The sequence below is a fragment of the Miniopterus schreibersii genome (genome assembly GCF_964146895.1).
Source record: "Miniopterus schreibersii genome assembly, chromosome: 4".
Lineage (NCBI taxonomy): Eukaryota > Metazoa > Chordata > Mammalia > Chiroptera > Miniopteridae > Miniopterus > Miniopterus schreibersii.
The window spans coordinates 10,055,797-10,081,491 of NC_138105.1; the positions used below are offsets into that span (position 1 = coordinate 10,055,797).

Genomic DNA, 25,695 nt, shown 5'->3' on the forward strand with positions numbered 1-25,695 from the left:
GAATCAGGCTTTGAAAATAAAGCTACTTTTTAAGTGAAAAAAGCCAATCACAAAAATTCAAACACTGTATGATTTCACTTATATGAGGTACTCAGAATAGTCAAAATCATACACAGAAAGTAGAATGGAAGTTGCCAGGAACTGGGGGAAGAAGAATGGGAAGTTACTGTTGATTGAGCATATATTTTCAGTTTTACAAGAACAGTTATGGAGATGGTAATGGTTACATAATATTATGAATGTAACAACACTGAACACTACACTTAAAAATGTAGTTAAGCCCGGCTGGGCGTGGCTCAGTGGTTGAGCGTCGACCTAGGATCCAGGCAATCGGGGTTCGATTCCCAGTCAGGGCACATGCCCGGGTTGTGGGCTCGATCAATGACTCTCTCATCATTGATTGATGTTTCTATCTCTCTCTCCCTCTCCTTTCCTCTCTCTGAAATCAATAAAGATATATTTAAAAAAAAAAAAAAAGCAGTTAAAATGGTAAATTTCTGAAAATATGTTTTTGTTGATTTTAGAGAAGGAAGGAGGGATCGATTGCCTCCCATACGCACAGAACCACCAGGGACCGAACTTGCAACCTGAGCATGTGCCCTGACTAGGAATCGAACTGGTGACCTTTTGGTGCACAGCATCACACTCAACTAAATGAGCCACATTGTCCAGGGCTAAATGATAAATTTTTATATTACGTATATTTCCCACAATAAAAAATAAGAAAAAAGTTAAAGTTAGTTACTTTGTGCTATGCTGCCTCCCTACAGATGGGAAGCAGTGCTATTTTTTCAAACACAGAAAAGAGCTGACTGTGTAGTCAAAATGCAGAAAATGGCAAGTCATCCTAAAAAGCTGCTTGAACAAAGAATATAAATGGTGAGAATAATTATCTGTGCAAGAAACAGCACATATATTTTTTTGTTTTGTTAAATATTATTTTAAAAACTGTCCTCTTATATGTTAATTTCTTCAGAATAGAAAAACAACTGACTTTATAGACTGATACAAAATACCTAACATGGAACTACACCATCAAGAACCATTTCCATTCTGTCTAGACGACATTCTGGCGAAGCAAGTGCCCTTTCTGAATGATAAAGATATACCACTAATAACTCAGAAAATATAAAATGCTGTGTAAGGCTATCAAAATTTGATAACATCCCTTAAGATCACCCAAATGCCATTATTCTGATCAGATTCTACTTAAAAAACAATCATTTGATCTTTACTGGTTTTTCCAAATAGAATTTAACAATGAAGAAACTGCGCTGTCCAGCTGAGGTTAGTATTTCAGTCCTATTAATTATTAATCAGTTTGACTTCTTAGTGAAAGTTCAGAAGTCTGATTTACCAACCTCATAAAAGCTTAGTGCGAATCAATATCCAGATTTTGATGACACCTCCGAGAATTAGTAAAAGTGTTACTGAACTAAGAAATCTGAAAACCATGCCCTGGGCCTGGGGTCATTCCATCAGTCATGATTTCTACTGTGGAAGCCAACCACTTCCTTTCTTTGTTTTCATAACATGAAATGAGTTGTCTTAAAATTTAAGAGACAGGCCATTACTCTAAACCTGAAAGCAGTGAGGTCTTCTCCATTTCCCATATCCCAGAATGAGGATTAGGAAGTGGAGAAAAAAAGAATACTTTAGAATAAAAGAAATGGAAACAAACTGGACAGTCAAGCTCTTTCAAGAAGCAGCAAGAGAAGCACAATCTCACCCATTTTTCTGGGAGTCTAACAAAACACAGCACTGGAGACTAGCTAGAGAAAAGGATATAAGAATACATATAATTTGGGATTTTCCCAAGGCTTTGAAATAAAAAAAGCAGATCTTACTCTCTAAAAAATACAGGACATCATTGTAGATTATTATCTATTAAAAAAACAACTAAAAGGTTTCCAAAATAGACTTGAAAACTGTCAAGGTGAATCACAAAATTTTTAAAAAAATAGCTAGGACAGAGCCAGCAGGTATATAGCACCTGACTTGTCAATCTCCCACTCCTTGAATCCAGTGCCAGACATTACTACTGATCCTGGAAGCATAAAATCTGCCCCCTTCTAGATCTCAGAGAAACAGTTTTTCATTACCTTAGAATAATTATTTACCTTGAAGAAACACAGTATATTGCCTAGCATCATACAAAGTTATGCTTTCACTATTAAACATTTTATGAAATGGCTTAAAAAAGCAGAACCATGACCACCCTGGGAAAGTTAAGTGTTGCAAAGCAGAACTGCAAACCATAACACAACAAATAAATCCTGGAGCATTTAAACTAAGAGTGGCCTAACTGCATACCATAAACTTAGAAAAACTGCCAACTACAACAGGGAAAAACATCAGGAATCCAGTCTCTATCCCACAATTTCAGAATGCAGTGTGTATGTGTGTGTACAGGGGTATAGTGCAGTTGAGGGGGTTGGGCGAGGATTCATAGGGAGGGGTTAAAAGGAATTTATCAGAATCTAAAGTAGAGAGAAAAGAAATAAGACAAGAATAATTAATGAAACAGAATGGAATGAGGACCTCCATAAAGGCCCAGGGTAAAAAGTTATCCCCCTCCCCACCTAAAGTCCCAAATAGATGAATAGTTCCCTAGTTACAACCCTTAAGTCTATATTAACCATCCTCTGGCTAGGAGTAAACACAAAGAAATAGCTGCTGGAGACAGGAGCATATGAGGAGATACCAACTTCTGGTCTATTTTTCTGTCAGGAATCAAATTTATACTCAATCAAAATTGGGGACAAATATTTGGATGTTCCCCATGGGAAAAGAACATGTATTTACAAAAACCAGAGCTAAAATCACCAATCATAACTGCCCATAGCCAGCAGGTATGCCAGAGCCTGCCTCTCCCCCAGCCCATCTGTACTTAATCTTTAAAATGAGTGTCTGAGGGGAAACCAAGAGAAGTACTAAGAACCCATTCACACCGTAATTAAATAAAAAGCAAGTCAACACAGAGCAGCCAATGTCAAACACAAGTTTAACACACAGCATGACTATATAAAAATCACTACCAAAAAACCAAAATACCACAAAAATAGAAAAAATTTTCACAGAAAAGGCTTCTCATGCTTAAAGAACATAAAACTCACCCTGGCCAGGTGGCCCAGTTGGTTGGAATGTTGTCCCATACACCAAAAAGGTTGCAGGTTTGATTCCCGGTCAGAGTGCATATGGGAGGCAACCAATCGATGTTTCTCTCTCACTAAAATCAATAAATACATATCCTCAGGTGAGGATTAAACAAACAAAAACATAAAACTCATAAACAAAAACGACAAATAAAGCAGTATGGGACAAGACAAATTGAGGTAACAAGGTAGAGTGTAGAGGAGCAGCTCTGTGGTGACAGGCAGAGTGGCGAGGCCCAACTCCCTGAAAGAACAGTAACCTACTCCTGTAGTTCATCACCATGCCCTGTAACCTGGCCAAGAAGGCAGCAGAAAAAAAAAGGAAGCTGCCAAAGCACGACAGTGGCCCAGAAAGGGATATGAAGAAAACTTAGATGCTGTCACAGAACCACAGGTGGCAGAGGAGAAAAATGAGGTCAATGGCCAAGAGATCACAAAAGTGGATTTGCTGACCAAGGAGCTAGAAGACTTTGAGATTAAGAAAGCTGCTGCTCAAGCTGTCCCTGGTGTCCTTGCCTCTCACCCAGCAGTACTGATGTCATTATCAACCTCTCCCTCACCTTTTTCATGGTAAAGAGCTGCTCAGTGACACCAAACTGGAATTAAACTCAGGCTGTAGTTATGGCCTCACTGGCTTAAATGGAATTGGAAAGTCCACACTGCTTTCTGCCATTGGGAAACATGAAATGCCCATCGCTGAGCACATCGACACCCACCATCTGACTCAGGAGATGTCTCTTAGTGACAAGACACCCTAGTGTGTGATGGAAGTCAACAAAGAGCAGGCCATGCTGGAGGAGGCTGAGAGGCTGGCTCATGATGATGCCGAGTATGAGAAGCTCATGGAGCTCTACAAGTGTCTGGAGGGGCTGGATGCTAACAAGGTGGAGATGAGGGCCTCACGGATCTTGCACGGACTGGATTTCATACCTGCCATGCAGCACAAGAAACTAAAAGACTTCAGTGAGGGCTGGAGGATGAGGGCTGCCCTCGCCAGAGAGCTCTTCATTCGGTCCTTCATGCTGCTCCTGGACGACCCCCAACCACTTGGACCTCAACGCTTGTGTGTGGTTGGAAGAGGAACTAAAGACTTTTAGGTGCATCCTGGTTCTCATTTCCCATTCCCAGGACTTTCTGAACGGCGTTTGTACCAACATCATTCACATGCACAACAAGAAACTGAAGTATTATACTGGTAATTATGACCAGTACGTGAAAACATGTCTGGAGCTGGAGAACCAGATCAAAAGGTTTCACTGGGAGCAAGATCAGATCACGCACATGAAGAACTACATTGCTAGGCTTGGGCATGGCAGTGCTAAGCTGACCCGGCAGGCTCAGAGCAAGGAGAAGACGCTACAGAAAATGACAGCATCAGGACTGACAGAGGACCACGAGTGACAAGACACTGTCATTTTATTCCCCACCATGTGGCAAGATCCTCCACCCATCATTAATGGTGCAGAATATTAGCTTCAAGTACACAAAAAATGGCTCTTCCATCTACAACAATCTAGAATTTGGTATCGACCCTGACAAGTGGCTCTGGTAGGGCCCAATGGAGCAGGGAAGTCAACTCTTCTGAAGCTGCTAACTGGAGAGCTACTATCCACAGACGGGATGATCCAAAAACACTCTCATGTGAAGACAGGGCATTACCATCAGCACTTACAAGAGCAGCTGGACTTAGACCTCTCGCCTTTGGAGTCCATGAATGAAGTGCTATCCAGAGATCAAGGAGAAGGAAGAAATGACGAAGATCATTGGGAAATATGGTCTCACTGGGAAACGGGAGGTGAGACCAATCCAAAACCTGTCTGATGAGCAAAAGTGCCGAGTGTGTCTGGTCTGGCTGGCCTGGCAGAACCCTCACATGTTGTTCTTGGATAAGCCCACCAATCACCTGGATATTGAGACCATCGATGCCCTGGCTGATGCCATCAATGAATTTGAGGGTGGTATGATGCTGGCCAACCATGATTTCAGACTCATTTAGCAGGTAGTGCAACAAATCTGGGTCTGTGAGCAGCAGACAATCACTAAGTGGCCTGGAGACATCCTGGCCTACAAGGAGCACCTTAAGTCCAAGCTGGTGGGCGAGGAGCCCCAGCTTACCAGGAGGACCCACAATGTGTGAGTCCCGGCCCTCACCAGGCAGGGTCAGGCCCCTGGGGCCACACACCTGCACTGCTGCAATATCACTCCCCAGCTCCTCCCCTACAGTCACGTGCCTTAGCTGCACTCTGTGATCCTAGCTACAGCTGGACAATGCCTGTCCATATCCTGTCCTTCCAATTATTTTGTCCAGGTCTGTACTCATCTGGCTGTTACTGACAGCCTCTTGCTGGTTCCTGATCCTGAGAGATGCAGCCAGAGGCACCTGAGGGTTAGCCCGAGGGCTCACACTCTGGTTGGTTCTGAAGGAATTTACAATCCTGGTTTTCTGGGTTTTAGTGATGTTGGAGGAATACCCCCCAGCTCACCGCCCCTCCCCCCTTCCTTTCTGCTTCTAGTTTGGAGCTCTGGATCAGGGCCTTAGTCCTGATCAGTTTTTATTTAAATAATTATTTAACACTGTAACTTTTAGACCTGTGTGACATCTATAAAGCATCCAATAAAGGGGTGAAAAAAGGTAGCATATAAATCTAATGGGAAAAATATAAGTTTCTGAATGTTAGAATCTCTAAAATAAGACTGAGGCAAAGAAAGGCAAGCCACAGAAGAATACATAAACATATTTCCTACTAACACAAATGGCAAAAAAGACAAAAAGCATAAACATGATTAACATAACATCTAAGATGGTAATTACCTACCCTGTAACTCAGCAAATCTATCCTTTGGTATTTACCCCTCCAAAAATAAAAATGTATGTCCACAAAAAGACATTTATATAAATGTCATCTATAATAGCTTTATTCATAACTGCCAAAAACTGCAAACAACCCAATGTCCATCAACAGTGAAAGGACAATCAAATTGTGATATAGCCACATACAATGGAACCTCAGTTCTCGAACTTAATTTGTTCCAGAAGGCTGTTCGAGAAGCACTTTATTTGAAAACCAAACCACTCTTTCCCATTAGAAATAATGTAAATTGAATTAATCCGTTCCAGATCCCTCAAATGATTCCATCCTAACCTTTCTTATATACAGTACATATCTAATGTACTGTTTAGTCTATAAACACTTTAAAAACAAAACGGACATAAAATATAAATGAAAATTTAACAAAAAGAAAATGAAATGTACATAAAAGGTGAAAATTCACTTACACACTAGAACTTACCTTTAATGTTGAGAGCTACTGACGACTGAATACAGAGAGGAGGGACGGAGGGATTTATTGTTTGGGAGGGGAGTCCCCTTCCATGAAAACATCAGGTAGCTGTTCTCCTGGGTTCTTTCTCTCTTTGCTTCACTAGAACTTGCTTCAGGCTCAGTGGACCTCTCTCTCTCACTAAAAACCTAACCAATGATGTTTCTTTTGCTTGTTTTAAAACCTGCCTGAAGTGAAACAGTGCAATGTCACTGAAGTTTATCACAGGGTTTGCTACTTCTTTGCCAGGGAGATATTTCTCAATAAAAGTTTGCATTTCTCCCCATTTCCCAAGCATTTCCTTGATGTGTGAAGTAGGAATAGTCTCCCTGCCCCCCTCCTCCTCTGAAGAGAGCTCCCCTGCTGCTGTATTTTGCTGCTCCCTCTGAAGGTCTTGAAGAACCCTGGTGGTCACCTCAGTGTTGTGGTCCCCCACCAACTCTTCCATATCACCACCATCCACTTCCAAAGCCATGGACTTGCCTAGAGACACAATATCTTCCACAACAGATGGAGGCTCATACTCAAAGCCCTCAAAATCTCTTTTGGCCAGTTTCTTCCAGGCTGATTGTATGGTCCTGGAAGACACCTCCCCCCATCCTTTGTCTACGAGCCTCAAGCAAGTGAGGATATTAAAATGTTCCTTCCAGACCTCCCTCAAGGGTTAAATTAGTTTCAGAGGTTACCTCAAAACACTTCTGAAACAGTACACTGACTTTGTGTAGAGTTTCTTAAAGTTAGAAATGACCTGCTAGTCCATGGGCTGGATGAGAGTTGTTAGGTGGCAAGAGCCTAACAGTGATGAAGCTGTACTGCACCAGCTTGGCCTCCAAGCTTGAAGGGTGGGCAGGAGCCTTGTCCATTACAAGAAGTGCCCTGAGTGGTAATTTTCTTCCGGAGGTATTTCTTCACACTTGGGGCAAACACTTCATGAACCCACTCAATAAAAAACTGCCTGGTTACCCAAGCTTTGCTATTAACCCTCCACATCACATTCAAGTTGTTTTTCATGACATTAATTTTCTTGAAACCTCATAGGTGTTCAGAATGGTAGACAAGTAGAGGCTTCGATTTAAAGTCCCCTCTTGCATTCCCACACAGTAACATCGCCTATCCTTCATTGGCTTGTGTCCTGGCAATTACTTCCCTTCCTGTGTGATACAGGTCCTCTGACATTTTCTTCCAGAAGAGGCCTGTCTCATCACAATTGAAAACTTGTTCCCGCGGCCTCTACATATTGAAATTCTGTTACAAAATTATCAGCAGCTACTTTGTAAGAACTAGCAGCCTCTCTGTGCCTCACTATACTATAAATACCACTTCTTAAATGTATTGAACCACTCCCTACTAGCCTTAAACAAATCACTTTCAGCACTTGTTCCAGAGGTGTCTTTCAGGAGGCCAGCACGCAGCATCTTCGCTTTTTCATATATCATTGCCTCTGAAATGCTGTATCACCAGCTAACTGCTTTTTGTTTATCCAAATCAACAATTTTTCTATCTCTTCAATTGCCTATGATCACTGTTTCATGAGCATTTTCACACCCTTAGCAATATCAGCACTTTAAAATATATATATATATCTATATATATACATATATAGATATATATATATATCTTTATTGATTTCAGAAAGGAAAGGAGAGGGAGAGAGAGAGAAACATCAGTGATGAGACAGTCATTGATCGGCTGCCTCCCGCACACCCCCGACTGGGGATCGACCCCGCAACCCGGGCATGTGCCCCAACTGGGAATCAAACCCCGACAGCCTGGATCCTAGGTCGATGCTCAATTGCTAAGCCATGCCTGGCCAGCCATCAGCACTCTTGATGGCGTCTTTATGTTTTAAAATTGTGCTAATCATCAATTTCACTGTGCCATATTCAGTAGCCAGACCATCTCTATCATACTTTGCAATTATTTCTTTTTTAAGCTCTATTGTTGTTGTCACAAGTTTCCTTTTCACTTTGCTGCTATCACTAACCTTCCTAGGACCGATGGGTGACTTACTGTACATATTTAATAATAATCAACAACAAAAGCAAAAACAAAACAAAAAATCCCCACAAAAATATTCACAGCACAATTTCCTGAGATGTTAACTACTAGAGGTTTAGCAGTAAACTGACTCACACTCTCCTTTCTTTTGCCATATGACTGATCACATAGGTATCAGCACAAAAGGGCTGTTGGGTCAAGAACCAAAGTTTTGTTTGACAACTGAGACTTTTTTTTTTTCATGAACTGGGTCAAGAAGCAAACTGTTCAAGGTAGGAGACAGTAACTGAATACTGCTCAGCAATATAAAAAATAACTATTGATACATACATACACACGTTTATGAATCTTAAATATTATACTGAATGAAAAAGACCCAAAAGAGATTCTATTTACATGAATTTGTAGTGATAATAGTGGTTGCCCTTATGGAAAGTGATGAAAATATTTGATATCTTAACTGAGATGAGGTTTATATCAGTCTATAGTTATCAAAACTCAAATTGTACATTTGAAGTTTATACATTTCATGTAAATTTTATCTCAACTAAAAAACATTCTATATACCTAGCTGGTTTGGCTCAGTGGTTAGAGCACTGGCCCATGGACTGAAGGGTTCTAGGTTTGATACCAGCCAAGGGCACGTACCTCAATTGCAGGCTGGATCCCCCGTCTCGGTCAGGGTGCGTGCAGGAGGCAACCAATCAATGTGTCTCTCTCACATCAATGTTCCTCTTTCTCCCCTCCCACTCTCTGAAAAAGCAATGGAAAAAATATCCTTGGGTGAGAATTAAAAAAATAATAATTCTATACTCAAATACTTGGTCAAGCATGAAGACAAAAGGGCATTTTCAGACAAGCAATTACTTAAAAAACCCAACTCATACTTTTTCTAAATAAGCACTGTTTATGACAAAAAAGGCAAACATCCTAAATCACCATCAATGAGAATATATGGTTAAATCAATTACTGTACAGCCATACTATAGGAAATCATGCAGCTGTGCAAGAATGATGTTAAGTAAACAATTGGTATTTATATTACTTCGTATTACAGGAATAAGCAAATAAGTACTTATGTTAATGATGTTAGAAACCACGATTTTCAGGGTAAGAAAACATTTCTAAATCAATAAAATTAAATGAAAACAACAATACTGACTTGAGAATATCAGCATAAACTCATGATTTTTTGTTTCCAAGTAGCAACTGAAGTGTTCTAGAAGCAATGTAACCTCTGTAATAATAGTACTCCTAATCCTTGATTTTAATGTCAATACCAAGAAAGCAAAGTTCTTTGCAAAATGGCCAATTACAAGCTTGGGGCAGGAATTTTATTAAAATGAGCGTGGGACATCCTTGTGTACCAAAAAACTAAGTCTAATGGGGTCATCATGTCATGTAAACACAATATAGGAGCCAGCTAGACAGGGCCATCACTGGCCAAAGTTGTGACAATCTGAGCAAAAAGAATCACAATTATAATGTAATGAAATACACTGAATCAGTAAAAATTTATGGATACCATGATCACTACCTGTCCTACAGAAAACAGAGCTGGCAGTGATGTAAAAGATGGATTAGTAGCAGAGGAACTGTGCAGTAATCAAGGCAAGAAAGCAAGAGGGGGAAAAAAGGGGTGAAGGGAAGGCCATAGGCACAAATCAGCATCAAAATTGTGGCAGGTATTAAACTAAGACAATTGGTAACTTGAGAAAGAATAAGTGTTTATCCTTTCAGCAGGTACTGCATCTCAGAGCAATCAAACAGCCCCAGTTGGAGGAAAAGTCCTACTTTACAAAAGAATGACAGCAAATAAATGAAGAATTAAAGAAATGAAAAAAGCAAAAGCAACATCATTTTGTAATTCCTAAGGACCCTAAAGGACCCTTTTTAAAGCAAGGATTATAAACTGGGTTAAAACCATTATACAAACCACTGGCATAATGCTAAGGTAACACCACCACTTAGGTTTTCTGATTATAAATTAGAAAATGTTCAAGGGAGAGATAAATTGTTGCCTTTTTCATCAATCTTTGCAACTGCTACTGGGGGAGATCCAAACACTGGGTCTCTTGACATGAGGGATTATGAAGTACGCATCAACAATATTTACCCTGACTGAGAGCTAGAAGAATTGGTCTGATGACACCAAAGAAGCGATCTGATAAAATGAAAATTTGGGACTTTCTACAGTATAATTGGTCTGGCACCTTCAACAAGCTAGTGTCAGGACTATTCTAGATTTGAAGAAAACTAAGAGATCTCAGATACAATGAATGGTCCCTATATAGAATCTACTAATCAGCAATAAAGGACATTGTGTGGACAGAGAAACATTTCATACTTAATTCTTATTTACAATATTAATGATTATGCAATCATGTTATTTTGGCCATGTATCCTCCCCCCGAAAAAAGGTGTTTCTTGTTAAAAGGCACTCTGAAGTTAAAGAATTTATTTTAATTATACTGAACAGGTTTTTTCCAAGGGAAATGAGGCTGTTACAATCCATCTCAACTGACAAAATAAAATGCTAAATTTAACATCACTCTTTTCCTTTACATGCTTTTTAATATTTTCTCCTCCATTCTTTGTTATTCTTTCCCAAACATTAAGGAGGCAAAAAGACGGGCAGAGGAAAGGAAGGGAGGTTAGCAAAACTCATGTGCAGAAAGACTCTTTAATTTATCAGATTCCTCTCAGAGAGAGCTACAAGCTAGGGTATATATGAAAAGGTAGTGACATTAACTTTGGTACCAATTTACTTCTCCCGATCCAATTTTTCACTAAATCCGACTGACTTTTTACATCTTCAGAATTTTTAACCCATTTTCATTTTCAAAGCTACTTAAGCTAATTTAGACTCGCCCCACTTCTCAGCTTTAACTATAAAATGAATTCCTCTACATCTATCTTCCTGATCGATGCCTGCTCATGTCTTTTCCTGCTTAAAACCTACAATGACCCTTCCTGTCTCTCTACCCAACGTCCAAATTTCAAAGTCCTTTACATTCTGGAATTAGCCAACAATTTTTTCACTCAACTTCAGCGATATACACATACACCATACAAAGTTCTAAACTAATCAGAGCAAACCTACTTCTAAGACACAGTCTTTCAATACATGCTAATTCCTCCACCAAAGACAACCTTCACTCTAAACTCCTACTCACTCTTCAAGGCAACTCAGGTCACATGTGAGAGCCCTGTAAGCCCTTCTGGACAAGGGCAAAATGCAAGTTCACTACTCCCTCCTCTGCACATCATACATTTACTACAGTATCTATCTCCCCAAGTAGTTTGTATCTCCCAGTGTCCTGTGTAAGGCCTAGCACATTGCACTAATGAACTGTGTAAACATTCTTTAATACACCTGAACCATGCTATCTTAAGGTAGTTTTCTGTACAGAATCATTCAACAAATACTTACTAAGCAACTTCTATGTGCCAAACAATGCCAGGTGCTAGGAATAAAAAATAAATAAATATGATCCTGGATCTTAACCTACCAGGGGAGCAAACAAAAAAAATCTCACAACCATACAATCACACTACAACCCTTTCTTACTTTTGCACACATCATTCTAATTTAGAACTTTAGTTTCCTTTTTTTAAACTATTATAATGGCCTCTTATAATTGTATCTATGCTTTAAGATTACATATAACTAACCTACATACCACTCTCAAATTATTCTCCCTAAAGCAAAGTCCTAATTACTTGGCAAAATTTAGGAAAAAGAACCTCTTTTGTAGAGCAGACTTCAAAAAAAAGAATTGGAAAGCATATCTGAATAACTTCTGGACCCCTCCCCCCCCAGACTACTTAGAAAACAAATTCAAACTTCTAGTTTAGAATTCAAAATATTCTACCTTTCAAGGTCTAATACTTTTCTCTCTGTATCTTCTGATGCAACTGGCCATCCTTCAAATACGCTCCATGCTTCCCTGTCTCCATGCCATTCTCACACCAAAATTCTATCCGTACTTCAAAGCTAAGCCCAAATACTATCCCCTACTAGCACCCCACCAAAGCCTCCACAGAGGATTATAAACTGCTCACAAGTTGTTTTCCCATAGCACTAGAACCAGGAATGCCTTCCACAAAGTAAGATTAGGCAAAATAATAAGAGTGGAACTTTGGTTCTCGAATGTGACTCATGCTGGAAAGTTGTTTGAGAAGCAATTTGTTTGAAAACCGAATCATTTTTTTCCCCATTAGAAATAATGTAAATTGAATTAATCTATTCAAGATCCCTAAATGATTCCATTTTAACCTTTCTTATATACAATACATGTCTAATGTACTGTTTAATCTATAAACAAACACTTCTTAAATTTACCTAACTGCCCCCTTCTAGCCTTAAGCAAATCACTTTAAGCACACATTTCCAGGGGTGTCTTTCAGGTCAGCATGTGGCATCTTTGCTTTTTTACATATCACTGCCTCCAAAATGCTGTCACTGGTTAACTGCTTTTTGTTTATCCAAATCAACATCAGTTTTTCTACCTCTTCAATTGCCTGTGATCACTGTTTCTTTCATACCCTTAGCAGCATTAGCACTCTTGATGGCCTCTTTATGTTTTAAAATTGTGCTAATCATCCATTTCACCAGCAACAAAAGCAAAAAACAACAACAACACATGACAATATTCACAGCACAATTTCCTGAAATGTTAACCATGTGAGATCTAGTGGTAAACTGACTCTCATTCTTTCCTTTCTGGCTGGCCTAAAAGATGCTTTTTGTCAAACTGATCATACTGATATATCAGCATGAAACAGTTCTCAGGTCCAGAACTGAAGTCTTGTTGGAAAAACGAAGACATTTTTTCTGTGAACAACTTGGTTGAGAACCCAACTGTTTGAGATGGGAGACGTTTTGAGAACTGAGGTTTGACTGTAGCTCATTCCATGTCCTATGTCAAAGACCAATCTAAAATGCACATCTTTCAGTAGACTAACATACAACATAACTCATGTTTCCAATAACCCATCACCAACTTTATTACAGATTATTTTCATACCATACACTGAAGATACAATGATAGCTCAATGAAAAAGTCTACAAATTTCATCCTGGCTGGTGTGGCTCAGTTGGTTGAGCACAGACCCATGCACCAAAAGTTCGCTGGTTCAATTCCCAGTCAGGGCACATACCCAGGTTGAGGGTTCAATCCTTGCTCGGGGTGTGTGCGGGAGGCAACCGATTTTTTTACATCAGCGTTTCTCTCTCTCCCTCCTTTCCTCTCCTCTCGCTAAAAAAAAATCAATAGAAACATATATTTTTTAAAGTCTACAAAATTTCAAAATAGATTAGCAGAAGTTAGTTCAGTGTCATGCTTTGGATGAAAAGGTTAGTAGGAAAATGGTGATTATTTTAAAATAGAAAAGGAAATATCCAAAGAAAGAAAAATTGTAAACACAAATCAAAAATAACTTATTTCCCATTATTACAAAAACACCAAGCCATTACTCTAATACCACAAAAGAAAAATTACTCCCTCTTCAAATACAATTCAAATGACAATTTGATCACAGTAACACTGAAAAGTTTTGTGTAACAAACGTGCTTCTACCAAGACATGCAAGACATGGAAAATGTCATATAAACACAATTATTTGGTACTTTTTTAAAATGGAAATATTCTGGGATTTTAAATTTGTATTATGGCTGAGATGATAGGCATAACACTCTCTTAAATATTCACCTTCTGTTTTTGCCAAATGTATTAGTTGAAGTCTACAAATAAAAAATATGATGATGTTACTCTACTATAAATAAAACCAGTTGGATCCATTGGATTGCAGTTCCTAGGTCTTTTTTATAGCCTCAACACAGTTAAGGTACTTCTACATCTCACTTTAAACCCAAATCATCCTCTCAATGTCATTACACTTGTTTTCTTCTCTTTCTACCCAGCTTTCCATCACAATTAAATATTTACCCCAGGGGTGGGGAACCTTTTTTCTGCCAAGGGCCACTTGGCTATTTATAACATCATTTGAGGGCCATACAAAATTATCAACTTAAAAATTAGCTGTGAAAAAAGCTCCTAGATTTATTGTATTTCAAGTCCCACCCGGGGTTGCATTGGCAGGGCCAGACTAAATGATTTTGGCCCGTGGCTCGGATGTTCCCCACCTCTGGTTTACACAGATGATAACCCTCATTCAGGAGCTGTCTTTAGTGGGAAAATGTCTATCATTAGTACCCTTATGGCAAAACAAACAAGTATTAAAAACCTCTCCAGCCCCGCCAGCATGGCTCAGTGGTTGAGCAGCGACCTATGATCCAGGAGATCAAGGTTCCATTCCCAGTCAGGGCACATGCCCGGGTTGAGGGCTTGATCCCCAGCAGGGGGCATGCAGGAGGCAGCTGATCAATGACTCTCATTGATGTTTTTCTCTCTCCCTCTCCCTTCCTGAAATTAAAAAAAAAAAAAATTTCTTTAAAAAACAAAACAAAAAACCTCTCCAAAATATGATTACTCTTATCTAAAATGCAAAACTTAAATCCTAACTCTGGATTTGTGGCTTTCAAGGCTACTATTATAAACAGCCAATGGTGCTATAGTGGGTATCTTACAACTCATGACAATCTCTCAAAACAAGGTATTTGAATTGCATAAGAAGGATAGAATAAAATGATAGTGAAAGAAACAAGGTTATCGAAAAAAATCTTACTAGCCCTGGCTGGGTTGGCTAAGTAAATTGGAGAGTTGTTCAGTACACCAAAAGGTCGCAGGTTCAATTCCCAGTCAGAACGCATACCTAGGCTGTGGGTTTGGTCCCTGGTTGGGGTGCATACAAGACAACCAATCAATCGTTTCTCTCTCTCAAAGCAATAAACATATCCTCGGATAAGGATTAAAAAAAAATCTTACTAAAAAGTGAAACTGTCATCTTGGTTTTCAAACCTGCCACTCCCTCCTATAATCCCCACCCAGTTTTCCAAGCCAGAAATGAGAGCATTATCTTTGACTCTTTCCCAGCTAATCACAGCCTTCACAACTAGTCTCTAGTTCTAGCCCATTTTACCTCCTAAATCTTTCATCCACTTTGCCTTCTTTCCCCGGGCTCTTACCTCAGTTATTCCACCAGTCTCAGACCCATGTTCTTTCTTCTACTCTCCTCCACTTTAATGCATCCTAGATCCACATCTCCTTCATCTTTGTATCCTTGGGCTCTAACAAAGAACCCAACACAAAAGAGGCTCAAATATATGTTGTACTAACTAAATAAGAGGGAACACAGGCTCATTTATAAAACAAATATGGTATAGTGTATCTGTAACCGGGTCCTTGTGTGCCTCTCCAGTCTCACCATCTGGGTTTCCTCAGTTCCCACTTACCTCTCACAAACCTCCATGCCTTAGCATATGCTATTGCTTCTGCCATAACTCTCCCTCCCTGCAAAAACCTTAGGGACTCTAGGCATCCTTCAAATGCCAACTCAAGTAACTTAACTGTAAAAAGGCCTTTCTTCCCTATGCCTCCCTAACACAGGGGTTTATTACCTGCTTTGAGTTATTCTGAATCTTGAAGATAATTTCCACTATTCTGTTCTTTAATCCCACCTTAACTTTTTAAAAATATGTATGTTTTTATTGATTTTAGAGAATGAGGAAGGGAGAGGGGGAGACAGAAACACTGATGAGAGAGACGATGACAATAGAAACATCGATCAGCTGCCTCCTGCATATCTCCTACTGGGGATCAAGCCCACAACCCGGGCATGTGCCCTGACCAGGAATCAAAATGGTAACCTCTTAGTTCATGGGTCGACATTCAACCACTGAGCAACACCGGCCAGGCCACCTTTACTTTTTTTTTTTTACGTCTCACTTACCTACTCTAACATAGGTGCCTTGCACTTACTTATATTTTAAATATTTTTGTATCTTCAGAGCCTGGCATACATTAAGTACTCAGTGAATACTTACAACAATTTAAGGGGAGAAGCTGTGATAGTAAAAAAGAAAACATTTTGTAAGAGACTAGTGTGCTAACAGAGGCAGTACCCATCTTACCAGGAATAAAAACTAATATCTAGGATTCGAATCTTGAAAGTGAAATCTACAGAAACCAGATAGAAAGGATCCTAGTAATCAAAGACTGAGAATATTAGTTTTACAATAGCCTGGGCTAAGCAACAAAGGGACAAACTCAAAGGTTAGACAGTATTCTCCTAACATAAAGCAAGCAAGGTCCAGAGAATGAGTAACCTGCCTGAGGTCAGAAATACTAGTGCCACAATTAGGATTTTTAACCAAAGTCTGATCCAAAGTCTGTGCTTTCAACCACTGTGCAGTAACTTACTTGATTATCTCAATTTAATTCTCATAGCAATCCACGAGGGTAGATGCTATCCTCATTTTATTTCAGCTGAGGAAACTGAGACCTGGGATTTAAATAACTTGCTCAAGGTCACACACACTTGATAAGTAGCAGAGCTGGGATTTGAACCTGGGACACCTAGCTGCAAAACTGTGGTTGATTACATCACTGCCTCAAACAACTCTAGTATTTTGTCCCTGATAAAACCAAGATTTCATGTTCATTCTCCAATTATGTTGCTGAGCCCTCGAGCCCTAGTTTCCTTTTAAGATATATCATCCAAGGTGCTCTCCACCTGTAGTCCCCCAAATCTCCAACTCTATCATCTCCCAAATCTTCAACTCTATCATCTTAGGACCCTTATACACGCTTAAAAATTAATGAGTACCTCATAGAGCTTTCATTTATGTGGGGTTATGTCTATCAATATTTACAATATAAGTTAGAACTAAGAAATTTTAAATTATTTATTAACTCATTAAATATAACAAACCTATCACATTAATAAATATTTTAAAAAGTAACTATTTGCAAAAGCAAAGTAAAATTTCGTGAACAGAATGACACTGTCTTACATTTTTGCAAATCTCTTTAATGTCTGACAGACTAGAAGACAGCTGGATTCACATATCTGCTCTGAATTCAATCTGATCAGATAACACATTCTGTCAGCTTCTGGAAAACACTACCTATACACTTGTAAGAGAATGAGAATGAAAAAGGCAAATAACATCTTAGTAATATTTCTAAGAACTTAGAGTTTCTTAAAAGAGGTGTATTTATAACACCCCAAAATTCCCTGCCCCCCCAAAATCTCATACCAATTTCCTTAAACCCTTTTCTCAAGTAGTACAAAAATAAATTTTCAGTCCAAATTGGTTTAACTAAAATTTCCAATCAGTAAGACCTCTGAGAAAACAAAGATTTTTAGATTATGATAAAATACTCCTCTAAACAGCAGATGTAGTAGTCAATACTAAGCTCTAAAAGGAAAAGTTGGCACACCCACCTGCATCCGCAATGCCCAGCCCCTAACAGTTTACTAGACTGCTGTTAAAATGCAATTCTAACCATATGCATGTACCCAAAAACATGAGTGAATATAAAATACAGTCAAAGGAAGCACAGGGTGTATACTGCAACAACCACAATTCTGAGGGTCAAAAATGGTCAAAACTAGCAATTTCATTCAACCCAATAAATTAATTCAAATACAACAATGAAGGTACACCAAGTATAGGTCATGCACAAATTCCAACTCAAAATAAACATAAATATGCTAGCTTAGATATGTTAATTTCTGTATTTTAAGTCAAATATAAAGTATAGAGCAAAAAACCATTAAGACAAACAGGATTTGTGCACTAATCAGCAAACGCTGACTGTCCACTAACATGGAGGGTAGTAAAACTGTGATTTGTGTGGTAAAACCTCACCAAGATAAAAAAGGTAAGGAAAGGGAGGCCATCAATCCTAAATCTGCTCCTTAGCATGAGATAAGAAACAACCATCTAGTTTACAGCTTCAGCACTGAATGATGGCTGCCAACAGAAATCTTTTCATTTCTCTTTCTTATCTTTTGCCAGATTTTCTGTCATCTATTTGCTCCTCCCTCTCTTACAATGAATCATATTCTAGCTACCACTAGCTAGTGCAAATTTTGGCCTTTTGAGGGAGTATCATTTATTCTAGCAGCTAATTCATGTATACAATCATTTTACCCACCAGTCCTATTTTCCCCCTAAAACTAAGAAAGAAAATTATTCATGAGATATTGACCTTACCTGCCCCCCGCGAAAAAAATCAAGAAGCCTTTAATAACAACAGAATATTGCTCTAAAGCCACTGAGGGATGCTTCAAAAGACTTAAGAAAGAAAGAAATCTAAAGCAAATGTGTTCAAATGGAGTGCTGTCCCACATGGCTTTTTGACAACAGATGTGTAGTGACTGCCTTTCCCTAAAATAGTGAAATGCTTTAAAACTGGATTTTTAACCAGCAAATAGTATTCTTACACAGACTCTCATGAAGTTTTTGATCCATACAAGAAAATAATCACAAGTATTAAGATTTCACCTGTTAGCTCTACTTAGTCAACATGATCAGCTAGTAATGTAAGTGCTTATCAATGTGTGGCAACAACTGGGTCTCCCTGTATTATCAAATCTATATCAAAGGTTCATTCCAAGCCACAGCACCATGGTAATGTGTCAGGAGGGAAGTACAGTACAATGTCATTAAGAGCACAAACTAGAGTCAAACAGACCTACATAAAGTTCCAGCTCTGCAAGCATGTGTTCACATTCATCTTCAAGGCTAGAGTTTCCTCATTTATAAAATATTTATCTCACAATTTTGGTGTGAGGATTAAAGGAGGTAATACATGTAACAGTGCACAGTGCCTATTACATCATTAGCATTTGACAAAGTTATTTTTTCTGTGACTACAAATCCTTAAATCTGAGTTTCTATAAGTTTCCCTAAAATTAGGCACCAAATGATAATTCTTTAATGTCCCAAATAAACTATAGTTGCATTTTCAACAACTTTAGATGAAAATATATGCAGGAAGGACTGGTCTAAAACATGGCAGTTAGCTTCATTAGATATTGCTTTATGATGTTGTGATGTTTACATATAACTTATACATAATCTTACAGAAGAAAAAAATTTGCCTCCCTAAAAATGCTAAGTGCAAATATATTTTTTACTTAATAAATATTCATTGTTGTTTAGTCTTTACTTAGCAGGGACTTGTAATATCCCCAACTCAAAATTTGCCTAGTTAAAAAAAATCTATATGCAACTTCTTGAGGTATCTAAAGCAGCACCAAAAATCCTCTTTCTGGATACAAAGACCAAGCAGAAGTTAGTTGCTCTTTCCTTAGCATGCCCCAAATGCTTTGTATATTCCCCATTACTATATAACCTGAAGGCTTTATTGGTTCACTTGTTTTTTTCTCTACACCACTCTAAGCCCACTTGGGCCAAAGACCAGAAGCCCCATAAAGGTAGCAAATCTATACACAGTACCTGATACATGGGTGTTCAAAATTATTTTTGGAACAGAATTTTACAGTACTATTTTAAAATGCTGTATTCAAGGATAATCAGGTCTGCTCTACTGCTTGTTCTGAAAAATGTGAATTTGTTCCAACCCGATCAATAAATTAGGGAATCTGAGCAAAATGCAGAATTACCAATTGCTTGTCTGTGAAAAACACTAGATGAAGGTAGAAAACTACACCCAAATGAACTGAGCTACACAGAAATACACAAAACACACAGACCTCAAACTCCTATAACTTCATCAGTTCACCATGTGTTCGTGTGTGTTATGAGACACACCCACCCATATCCTATGGTGTGTCACATTCTGTCTGAGTTCAGGTAACCTTCCACCACTTCACAATAACTCATAAGCAGCAACCATTCTTATGACTATTTCCACAAGTAAATCAGGTCTTTTTCAAGGGAAATTGCCACATTTACTGTAGTCTTTATATACTGCTTAACCATTTAACATGTAAAATTGTGCTACCATTTTTATCATGTTCCCTTTCTAAAAATAAGTTACTAACAAAGTTTTTGAGGGCTGTACCTCAATCCCATTTTCCCCGATAAGGCCTGTAGTTGTTACTGTGCAACTCTGCATACCATAATGATTTTTAAGAACCTACAGCAGAACTAACGATTTAGAGTTTAGGCTTTAAGAAAGTTTCAGGATTCCAATTCCAGTAATTCACTGGAGAGAAAAGTCTACCCTCCCCCCAAACTTCACAAATGTTTACAGTCCATATCCCAATAGACTGTCAGGGTAGTTATAACCTTTAAGCTTGGTGGCTCTCACTTCTGGTGAGCAGAGGGTTGATTTTTCTACGTTAAGGTCTACAGTCTGCCTAAGCCTAACTACTCAGAAGACAAGTTCTTAACGTGTGAACTTTCACGTGTACCATTTTATGAGTTTCGTTGTTTTAATTGCTTTTAACTTTTCCCAAAACATACTGCCATCTTTATTTTAAATTACCCTGCATTACACAGCAATTGGGCAGAGTCCTCAAGCCCACTATAAAAAGGACCACAGACACAAGACACTATATCCAACTTAAAAACAGATTCAGAGTCAATAACTCCATACCATCTCAAATGTGGCTTTTTCATATGTAGGGCCTCCACGCAATCCTCCACACTGCCAAAGTGATCTCTAAATCACCTTATTCCCCTACTAAAAATATTTTGGGCCCTGGCCAGTGTTGCTCAGTAGTTAGACCATCGGTCCCTGCCCTGAAGTATCAAGGGTTCGATTCCCGGTCAAAGCACGTGCCTGGGTTGCAGGTTCCAGGGCACATCCAGGAGGCAACCAATCATCAATGTTTCTTTCTCACATCGATGTTTCTCCCTCCCCTCTAAAAATCAACAGAAAAAATATCCTCAGGTGAGGATTAACAGAAAAATATGTATTTTTTGGTTTCCTTCTGTGCTGTAGGATAAAGATATAAACCTTGCATTTAGCTTAGCAAGCAAGGTCCTTCAAAATCTAGGTTGGACGCACCTTTGCACATTCATCTTATCACTCTCCCTATCCCAGTAATGCCTTACCACTGGCCTTACCCCCAACACTTGGCACCTCAGTGCTCCCACCATTCCTTCTGTTTGAAATGACTCCTTTCCCCAGTTTGACAAACACTTTTTCTGTGTTATTTTCTGTAAACTGCTTGCACACCTTCCAGAAATTTAATCATTCTTTCTCCTATTCTTCTACAGAACTCTGTACACCTTAAACTAAGCCTATAACTATAAAGCAGAAACTTTAGTATCAGCCCATCATAAACTATTCCTTGATATGTAACGTAAGTTATCAAGAAAATACAAAGGGATGAGGGAGAGGTAAAGCCCAGGGAAGGCAAAGTTAAGGCAGCCTAAATGAGTCCTCATCTTGGATGCAAATAACCGTCTCCTCTTTAATTACTAGTTAAAATACCAAAATATAGTGCATTCCATTGTACTCTAATGCACACAGGCTATGTATACAGTAAGTTTTACAGTTTAATTGATTCAGTATTTAATTTCACATACACAGTGTTTTATTAATCACGCACTGTCGTAAAATGGTTCCCTTTCTAAAGTGAGTGACAGATTAAAGAAAAAAGTTCATCAGTAAAAGATTTCATGGAAGCTAAGGATTTGAAAATTAAAATTGGAATTTTCCAACATTACATCCAATCACAGAAGTGTAAATAACAGCATGACATATCCACAAATCCAAGTCTTTTCTCCATTAAAATATGTTCTTAGCTGAACCGATTTGGACTTTCCCAAAGTCATAAACACTTTAAAAGCAAAGCTTCCCAACAAGTGTCCCCAGCATATGGGAAAGTTACACATGTGCTGAAGATATTGATCCCCTAACCTCTCATGGTCCAAAGGCCACAGCTATGAGCAGCCTCGATCCTTAATTCAGTATGCCTTACATGTATTATCCTTTTCTGTTGTACTATATGAAAAAGGTTTATTCTTAAAGAATATAAAAAGGCTAATAAGCATTATTAATACCTAAGCATTAACCAAAATGCATACTTATGAGCTAGAAGTAGAATGGGCAGATTCCTACCAAGCCTTTATTTGCAGTCAGGACCAAGTTCTATAAACACCTTCATGTCTGTTCAGAAAATAGTCTTTAATTTCCCAATAATTGTACTTTGCCACCAAGATTCAAGAATCCTGAAAATACCTACAAATCAAATAGGTCTTCAAGAAAGCTTCTTCACCTACATTACCACTGATCAAGACACTTTTGAAACTGTGCAAGGACTGACTTTCAGAGCGAATCTTCTGGGTCTCATTAGGAAATTTGTCTTTTGTCACATCCTTGTTTCTGACCATTTCACTGTTTTGTTCATCTACTGAGATTGGACCAGACTCAATGACCTCAAATAACTTCTATCTATTAAAACACACTCTGCCCTCCCTAAAGAACTATAATCTCCAGCAATACCACCACATTCTAGTGTGCTCTCATGTTCACACACAACCTGGTCCTTTCCCTCTTAACTGTAGTGTTTCTGTGAGTCACTTAAATCTTTCAAGGTTTGTTTCCTCATCAACAGCTATTCAAATATTTTGTTTAAAGCAAGTCGACTGGCTAGATAACTGGTAAAAAGAAAAAAAATTAAGCAATTTCTATTCTAAATCATACAGTCTATAGACTGTGATTAACCGCTGGTAACAATTACCAAAAAACAGTCTTCAAAACCTTTTGACCAATGGCCTCATCAGCTCCTACAGCCTACAAAACTGTTGCGGGAAGGTAAGTCCCAGTTAGTGTATTGTGAAAAACACAAAGTGCTATTACATGCCACTTTATTTTTCACTTTTTCATATTTGCTCTCTTCCTCTCCAAAATTAAATTCCCAGATACAGGAAGAAGATTCGCACTAGAACTAATGGTTCAATCCACCTGGAAAACAGGCAAGTACTGGAATTCAAATTCAAGTAGTTTATTGAAACAAAGTCAGCTCAACACAGTAACAAATCCAGGAAGGTCAAGCAAGATGACCATTCACAATACTGTCATTTGGAGTAAAATCAGGCTCTTTGGGGGAAGGTGAAGGCGGAAACGAGTCAAAGAAAAGTCTCCAGAAAAAAAAGATTGGCGTTTAGGGAAAAAACGGATGTGATTCCCGTTACTGGAGAAAACTGCTTCAAATAATTAGGACTACCGACGAGTCCTTATCAATACCATAAATCACTTTATTCGGTGCTAAGTGCTTCTTTAACCATGCCATTCTACACCCCCCCCCCTCCCAAATCTGCGGCAAACTGAATTTTAAATACTTTGGGGGAGAGGACAGTTGGTTTCCCGCTTTGCCGTAACAACTTAGTTGCACACTCCGCAGCGCGCAAACCCACAGCCACTCCTCCAAAGTTGCCACCATCCTGGCCACGAGACCCGAACGCCGACTGGTCTCCTCCGGGTGACCGGAGCCAGGGACCGAGGGCTAGGGCGCTCCCACCCCGCCCCTTGCGCGCCCCCACGGTTAATCAACGCCCCGGGGAGCGCGACCGGGGCGCGTCGTGGGCCCCTCAACAGCTGCCAGCTGCGGGCCCGCCGCCCGCCAAGCTCAAATTGCCCTCGCACGGCGAGCTCCGCGCGCCCCGGCCCCGGGGGCAAGACCGACGGGGCCCGTGCGCGGCCAGTGCGGGAGCAGCCCGGCGGGCCTCGGGCCGTCTCGCTCACCTCTCGGGGTGCGCCGCCCTCCTCCGCCGCTGCCGCCTCCTCCCTGTGAGTGCAGCGGGGTGTGACCTGTGGAACCACCATACCAGTCCCGCCCGCTGCTGCAGCGCCGCCGCCGCCGCTCCGCCGTCGCCTCAGCCGCCGCTCTTTGTTTCTCCGCTGAGCGCCACCGCCTCAGCCGCCCGCCTCAGCCGCCCCGACGGGCCGCCACTATGCCCTCCCGCTCTCTCGGCCCCCGGCCTCGCCCGCCTCGCTGCGCCCGCCGCCGCCTTCGCCTCCGCGCCGCCGACGCCGCCGCCACCGACGCCGCCGCCTCCTCCTCCGCGTCCCCGTCGCTTTCATTGAAAGCAAACAAGCATCATGGCGGCGAACGCCGTCCCCCAGCCAGCTAGCGCCCGGACCGCCGCCGCCCTTCCAACATCCCGGCCGCCCATTGGCCGCCGCCGCCGGGCGCGACCATTCGGCGTCCAGGGGTCGCCCCCTGCACGCCGCGGCCCCAAGCCCCGCCCCCTCCCCCCCGCGCTGGGGCAGTGAGCCGGCCCGCGCTCGCCGCCCGCTCGCCGCTCCTCTTCCCGCTCTCGCGGCTGCGGTCCTGCGTGGCTTTTCTCTTTTCTCCCCTTCTCAGCGCTCCTGGTCTCCATCCCGCTCTCTTTCACTTGTCTCAGGCTGTTCCCGTTTGTCTCCTCTCTCCCCTCTTTTTCTGTGATCTTCCTCCCCTTCGTTTTGCCTTTCAATCGTGTGGAGTCGCGGACCAGCCCTGACTTTTGACCTTAGCCAGAACCGTAATTTGCCTTAAAGACGAGACATTCCATTGTCAACAGTCGCCTGATTCTTCCCGCCTTAGATGTGCAGAAAAACTACTTAATGGCCCGTTTCGGTCCATTAACGGTCATTCAGTCCAGTAAACTAAGGGGCAGTCCTGGGGGAGGGATCCTAGCCCGAGTGACGGACGGAGGCGGCGGTCAACCATCAAGGTGTCGGATTCGGGTGGGGACTGAAGGTAAGCGGAGGGAGGGCTGGCGGGCGACGGGTGAGCGCCCGAGCTGACGGCTGGAGGTGAGGCCCTGGGGCCGGGCTGAGGGGCGAATCAAGCCCCACCCTGCCCTGAGCAAGCTCACGGTCCAGGGGCAAGAGAAACAGCAACAGACTTAAAATCCGTTAGAGGTACTTGAGGACAGGCGTGGCCTGAAGGAAAAGGAGTGGCCAGCTGCTCACCTACAGGGCAGGCTAGGATGGGCTCCTTTCTGAAACAGCGCTGAAGAAATGAGAGTGAAACGCGTCCAGTAATTAACAATAGCCATAAAGTGAGACACCCGCTCGCTGGAAGGCTGGAGTATATGGGAAACGGGTGGCTGCTGCTGCAGCAAAGGAGAGCTGGAAGGGCAAGGGGAAGATTGAGGGACAAAAGCTGTTTGTGTTCTGTGCTTGTCTCCCCCCCCCCCCCCCCCAGCATGGCCTTAGGATGGTCATCGCCTGCCATTTGCAAAGAAATCCACAAGACAGCCCAGTCCCCTGGTGCCCAAGGACACTGGACAAGGGCAGGGCAACATGAAAGCCCAGCAGGGCTAAGGGGTTGATGAAAGAAAGTGCAGACTGACTGCTGTCTGCGGGCATCCCTCCACATCCTCCAACCCCACACGGGTTGT

General features: G+C 40.8%; 1 protein-coding gene and 1 pseudogene across 2 annotated transcripts in view; one reads left to right on the forward strand and one right to left on the reverse strand.

The window, feature by feature from the left end:
- Window positions 1-24,440, reverse strand: part of CNOT6 (CCR4-NOT transcription complex subunit 6) — a 65,038-nt gene extending 40,598 nt beyond the window's left edge. Inside the window, exon 1 of the mRNA XM_081137114.1 lies at window positions 24,053-24,440. The gene's annotated coding sequence lies outside the window, so the exon portion shown is untranslated. The remainder of the gene's footprint in view (window positions 1-24,052) is intronic.
- Window positions 3,437-5,292, forward strand: LOC308556149 (ATP-binding cassette sub-family F member 2 pseudogene; annotated as a pseudogene). The gene has a single exon. The product of its transcript is annotated as an ATP-binding cassette sub-family F member 2 pseudogene (transcript).
- Window positions 24,441-25,695: the final 1,255 nt, after the last annotated feature.